Source organism: Schistocerca serialis, chromosome 1 (genome assembly GCF_023864345.2).
Source record: "Schistocerca serialis cubense isolate TAMUIC-IGC-003099 chromosome 1, iqSchSeri2.2, whole genome shotgun sequence".
In the NCBI taxonomy this organism is placed as follows: domain Eukaryota; kingdom Metazoa; phylum Arthropoda; class Insecta; order Orthoptera; family Acrididae; genus Schistocerca; species Schistocerca serialis.
The window spans coordinates 1,220,319,826-1,220,326,978 of NC_064638.1; positions in this window are offsets into that span (position 1 = coordinate 1,220,319,826).

Here is a 7,153-nt window from a genome sequence, read left to right on the forward strand (position 1 = left end):
GCCTGCCTAAGTTACTCACCTTGGCAGCTGTTCTCTATTCGAATTCGGGATTCTTTACTTCGTCTTCATTGGTGAAAGAATTTCAGAAAACCGTTTTTAATAACTCCGCTTTAGTAGGGCAGTCATCAATCGGAATGCCTTTGGCATCGCACAGCGGAGGTCTTAATCGTGTCTTGACGCTGGTGTACTTTACATATGAGCGGAAACGCTTTGGATTTCCGTCAGACTTCGAGACAGAGCTTCATTGTGGAAGCTATTAAAAGCATCTGGCTTTCAAATCCGCACTAAGTTACGAACTACTGTGAAACACCGTCAGTCTTGACGATTTTGGCTCTTTTAAATCTGACTTGCTTTTTTCGTTGCATCTACAACAGTGTTCTGACCTCTTTTGTGTACCATAGGAGTCAGTATCATCTTTTAACAAAGAGTTTGCTTCGAGTCTCTCAGTTGTATTAGATACTATTTTTTTTAAAATGTAAGCAACATCTCGTCTACACATACATTGTTATTTGAAAAGGAGTGAAGGTTGTATGTTAGGAACAGACAGATTCAGAACGAAACTACCAGAATTGGTTATAACCTGACGGTTTCCTATATCTACGGCAGATAAGATAGCAAATAGCTATGACAAATATGCAAATAACACAAGGTGTGGCCAGACTCCTGTTCTGGTTGGTTGTTGCTATTGTAGCTGTCCTCTTAAGCAAACAGCTGTCAGTCATTTTGCTGTTCTGATAGAAATATAGTCATGGAGATAACACGGTGTCGAGTATACACTCTTGATGGAAGCTAGCCCACATTAAATGCACCAAGGAAATCAAATACTCTTTTGTCAGTGGTGGGTTGAAAAATGGCTCTGAGCACTATGGGACTTAACAGCTGAGGTCATCAGTTCCCTAGAACTCTGAACTACTTAAACGTACCTACCCTAAGGACATCACACACATCCATGCCCGAGGCAGGATTCGAACCTGCGACCGTAGCAATCGCGCGGTTCCAGACTGAAGCGTCTAGAACCGCTCGGCCACAGCGGCTGGCTTTGTCAGTGGTGGGGCCTGAGGATGGCGGTAATGTGCGGCCGAAACTAGTCGTGTGAGAGAATAAAGACATAGTCAAGATACCGCTGTGGTGGTACTTTTTCTCATAGTTATTAAAATAGGTTCAGGTTAATGGGAACAGATATATGAAATCCAAACAAAGGGAGTTACGCTAAAAGTACTGTTCGATGGCATGGTAACACAGAGAAACAAAGCGAAAAATGAGTAAGTGTTACAACCGCTGACCAGGAAGGTGATGAATTGTGGGACGTCGGCAGGCATGCCGCAACATTAGTTACAGCTACGTCCACAGCGCGGGGGAAAATTGTGTGAAAAGTGGCTATGACAGCCATTGTACTGCAGCAAGACACAGGCGGCGTTACTTGTCGATTCTCGCGGTGTAGAACATCGCGAAGCATGATTTACCCTCCGTCGAGCCAAAACACGTCCTCCATTCGTCTCCGGCCGACACACGCGGGGGAGCGCAGGTGGAAAACAACGAAGCGGCGGAAAAGCGGGGAAAGCGCGGCGCCGTTGCGCGGGACAGGCGAGGAAGAAGCGCGCGCTATTCATCACACCGCGCCGGCACCTGGCCGCCCTCTGGCCCCCATTGTCCAAGGACAATGGTTATTACTCAAGAAGATGAGTCGCCCCTGCCGCGCCGCCTGCCCGTTTGTCATTCTCTGAGTAATATTGCCCTGAGAAATACCTTATTACCCGAAGCCGAGGGGTCGCGCGAGTCAAAAGGCGGGGCACAACAATGGCCGTGCCGACTCGACTTCTTTTAAAAGCTGACGCTCTAATTAAAATTCACCTCGAATTAATTTCGGTTGCCGATATCGCCTGTTGTAACCAACGAGGGTGGGTTGCGTTTTAAAAGACGCCCGAGCAAGTCATCGGCCGGTATGCGGGTTTGTTGGAGGCACTGGAGAGCAAGGCACAACGAAGACGAAGGATCTCTTGGCATATTTCATAAATCTATTCATTCTCCTCCCTGCAGTGTTCCAAACCCCTTAGGGCACGGCATTTGTACGAGCTGACAGCATGAAGATGTACAGCAGAGATGAATGGGCAACTGAGAAAGGAACGTGTTTGGTGGGGCACCAGAGAATGTGCCATTCAAAGGAACAGGGTGACACTGTAACGGTAACTGAGAGTATTTTGGAACTTATGCGTCGTAAATACAGCCTAACATTCAGGGGGAGCTCAAGACACTACATTACATCTACACATCTACATGTACATTGTTACTCTGCAATTCACACTTAATTGCGTGGCAGAGGGTTCGTCGAACCATTTTCATACTACTTCTCTACCATTACTCTCTCGAATGGCGCGTGGGAAAAAGGAACACCCAAATCTTTCAGTTCGAGCTCTGATTTCTGTTATTTCATTATGTTGATCATTTCTTCCTACGTAGGTTAGTGTCAACAAAATATTTTCGCATTCGGAAGAGAAAGCTGGTGACTGTGAAGCAAACCAAGCGCTGTATCATGTGTGACAGTTACAGAGGCGAGCGAGTGCGCAGGGGCCTACCCCAGGTCACTGCTAGTAGCGCCACGTCACCTCAACGCGTCTGCATTGCACCGCAGTTTAGTATGAAATTAAAAATCTAAATTTATATTTTTATAATTTGGTTAAATTATAGTTTAGTGTAATAATGTTCCAAATACCAAGTCATGATGTTCTAAACTTAATAATTTACGGAAAAATGCCGTTTTAAGAAAAAAATCAGATTCGCTAAATAATGACGCTAGGAAGCCAAAATTTGGTCAGAAGGTGCAGTTAGAAGTTATAAATAAGTGATGCTGGTTTCCAAAAGCATAAAACAAAAATTAACGCCAGAATCCACGTTTTCCGGAAAAATCAAATGGGCGAAAAAATGGACTTGTTACGTGTTCATATAAGTCTTAGCAAAGGTATGGTTCAAAGGTAACAGTCTACTGTTAGTTCCACTAAATAAATTCTATTAAGCAAAGTTTTCATTCTAGCGAGCTGAAATTTTCTACGTGCTTTCAGACTGTTTATCTGCATACCAGAAAAAATTAACAAGTTTCTGAAGTAATTGGTAACTATATTATTAAATATTATGTGCCCGAGATACTTGAAAATTTGTTTTATGCTTCAGTACACCCCAAAAATAATAACAGAGAGCCCACGTTAATCTACCTCTTATAGTTTTTGAGTAATTAAACAAAAACTAATTTTGTAACTAAAATGTACCTAAGTGTTGTAGATTAAGTACTTGAAATTTTAATGATAGAGAATTTTGCTTAAACCAGATGATCAAATATATCAAATAATAGAGCTACACCAGGTTTACGACTTGCAATATAAATAGCAACTCATATAAGTCTTAGCAAAGGTATGGTTCAAAGGTAACAGTCTACTGTTAGTTCCACTAAATAAATTCTATTAAGCAAAGTTTTCATTCTAGCGAGCTGAAATTTTCTACGTGCTTTCAGACTGTTTATCTGCATACCAGAAAAAATTAACAAGTTTCTGAAGTAATTGGTAACTATATTATTAAATATTATGTGCCCGAGATAGCGGTCGTTTGTAGACTGCTGCCGTATGCAAATAGACAGAGACAACGGATGTTTTCTCGGCAGTCCGCACCGACACCTTATAAATACAGCCCCTGAAGCAGTAGGAAGGTTCACTTCGCTCTCAGACACTGAGTTCCACGCCAGTTAAATGTCTGGTCGCGCTCTGCCTCGGATGACGTCAGAGCCGAGCTGTGACAAGCAGGTATTTGGCAGTGAAAAGGGATAGTGAACTCGCGAGAACTGTACACCGTCCTGGATCGTTTAGAATTGGGTAAAATAAATGTTAATGTGCCGTCCGTGTGAAATTCAATTCCGCGTGGCAAGTGGTGAATTTATTTCCACTTTTAAGGCGAGCATTAATTTTTGAACATTTATTACGAACTTTCAATTGAGTGATGATAGTCAGGTAAGAAGTCACCGTAGAGGTCGCCTCTGAACTGCTAAAGGTGTTGTTAGATTAGAAAGACTTGTTTTCAGTTGAACATGACGCAATTTTAAGTGTTGTTACTGAGAAACTTTAATTAAATTAAATCTTGATTAAACTTTTAACTTTTACAGCAGTCATAGTCCTGATCTCGAAAGGAAATGGGAAATAGACAATTTTCTTTCAGTGGGTTGGAGCGGAATGTGGTCGTGCAGACTGGAAACTAAGGTCAGTATGTTTCCCTTCGCTTTCTGGCTGACCACCAAATTAGTTGCCAGGCTCACGTGATTAAAGACGGCATCAAAACTTTAAACCAGTGAAGTAACTTACACGCCGCCCCACAACTAAAATTTCATAAATAGATCTCGCTGCAAAGAAAACCGCCTTTGATTCAGTGACTGCCACCCAAACTCGCGTACCATATCAGCGACACTCTCACCCCTATTGCGCCATAACACGAAACGGGCTGCCCTTCTTTGCCCTTTTTCCATGTCCTCCGTCACTCCCACCTGGTGAGGATCCCATACCGCGCAGCAATGTTCCAGCAGAGGACGGACTAGTGTAATGTAGGCTGTCTCTTTTTTGGGTTTGCCGCATCTTCTAAAGTGTTCTGCTAACAAAGCGCAGTCTTTGTTTCGCCTTCCCCACAATATTATCTATGTTGTCTTTCCAATTTCAGTTGCTCGTAATCGTAATTCCTAGGTATTTACTCGAATTGACAGCACTTAGATATGTGCGTTTTATCGTATATCCAAAACTTACAGGATTTCTTTTAGTACCCATGATGTTGACCTCGCACTTTTCTTTGTTTAGTGCCAACTGCCACCACACAGAAATTCTCTCTAGATCATTTTGTAATTGGAATTGATCGTCTAGTGGTTTTACTAGAAGGGAAGTTACACCATCGCCTGCAAACAATGTAAGGGGGCTACTCAGATTATGACCTAGATCATTTATGTAAATCAGGAACAGCAGAGGGCCTTTGACACTACCTTGCGGAACGCCAGATATCACTTCTGTTCTACTCGATGATTTACCGTCTGTCACTACGAACTGTAACCTCTCTGAGAGGAAATCACGAATCCAGTCACATAACTGAGACGATAATCCATATGCAAGCAATTTAATTAATAGTCGCTAGTGTGGGACGGTGTCAAAAGCCTTCTGGAAATCCAAGAGTATGAAATCGATCTGAGATCCCTTGTCGACAGCACTCATTATTTAATGGGCATAAAGAGCTAGCTGTGTTGCACAAGAACTATGTTTTCTGAATCCGTGTTGGTTATGTATCAATAAGTCATTTTCTTCTAATTGCTTCATAATGTTCGAGTACAGTATATGCTCCAAAATCCTACTGCAGATTGGGGTCAGTGATATGGGTCTGTAATTCAATGGGTTCCTCCTATTTCCATTCTTGAATATTGGTGTGACCTGTGCTACCAACCAGTCTTTACGAACAGACCTTTCGTCAAGTGCGCGGTTGTACAAAGGCGCTATTGTGTCTGCATACTCTGAAAGGAACCTGATTGGTATACCATCTGGACCGGAAGACTTGTCTTTCTTAAGTGAAATATCTGTGGGGTGCACGGATTCCTCCCATTTCAGATAACGATAGCTTTATTAGAATCCAAAGCCTTAGTGTAACACCCAAAAAACATAGTTCCACCTCCTCCTCACCCCCCATACACACACGAACACAGCATAGATCTAACTATTAAAATCTTAGTAAAGAAAATACGAAGCATTCTTAATAAATTTCCCGAGTCTGAAGATAGTTCAAAAATGCAGTGGAGCTCACATAAGAATATGTGGAAAAATCTAGCTAGAAATCGATGATTTCAAATGGAGTATTGGGATAAATTGGTTTATCTAAAGCTTAGGCAAATCGGAAAATGGTTTTATAATTATAAAATATTTCAGGTCAAGGTAATCTTTAAAATAATGTTTGACCAACTAGAGAGCATTACGGAAATGCTCAAAAACCTGACCTGGAAAATGCGCTCAAGATAGAGACCATCTGTCCTGTACTCTCGAAGTATCAAGAATTAGTTTGAATTGAGAAATATAGGAATGTATTATTGCCCACCCCACCCCTCTTATTTTTACTCCCGTACTAACCGCTAAGACAAGAACTAAATGCCACGCACACCGAGGCCTTTAAGCACACACTCTTCATTCCTTCCGTACGCAAATGGAACTAGATGACACCCTAATATTGGCTAAGGAAAATCGTCAACCAGCCGTATGTTTTGAGCAGTTCTTTTATTTAGACAAACATTCTCGTCATCTACTTTCTAACGCCACCTTCAGTCTCCGTGTACGAACAATGAAATATATCGGTACTTGCATATTGGAGCCATAAGTATCTGGATTTCGTAAATTCGTCTTCACAATATTTAATTCAAAGAGTTGACAACAATTTGGTGTTCAAGTCCTCGGAGTAAGACGACAACATGTTCGGTTCTATAACTTAAGAAGTCGTTGAGTCACTCACATATCTGTTAACCTCTTCCATCTGCTTGTACATTTCAGTGTATTATATTGAAAAGCTTAATGACGTCCTGGCTATCGACAAATGAATGAACACAATAACGAAAAGAAGTCTGAACTGACGAGAATGGGGATATACAGAGAAAGGCGAAAGGAATTCTGTAGACGCGGAAGTATAGCACACACCCCTCTTACTTCACAGTATTTTACCACGTCGAATAATTTGTGAAATCGCGGAATAGAGACCAGCTCTTACTGTGGAACGCTACTCGACCGCTTCCATAGTGGGATGAAAATAAAAGTGGAAAACACTGCTTTTTCATCAGGAGAATTTGCCTGCCCACTGGACTACCGTTTTATTGTTTGTATTTCTTCACATTTAAAAACAACATGGAAAGAGTAAATATTCGTCAAATGCCGACGTTATTTTGACTGTAAACGGCTGTAATACAGTATCAGGCACATTTTTCATTTGTGGGAAAATACGAATACTAGAATCTCACTTGTCTGCGTGTTGTGAGTTTAAGTGTCATTCTGCTGCCAGGTAAGTGTCCGACTCTAAAAAGAAAATATAAAATAAAAATAAATAAATAAATAAAAAGTAAAATAGAAAAATCACTCATTGTGGTTTCGTTTGTTATCAGTCCATCCTC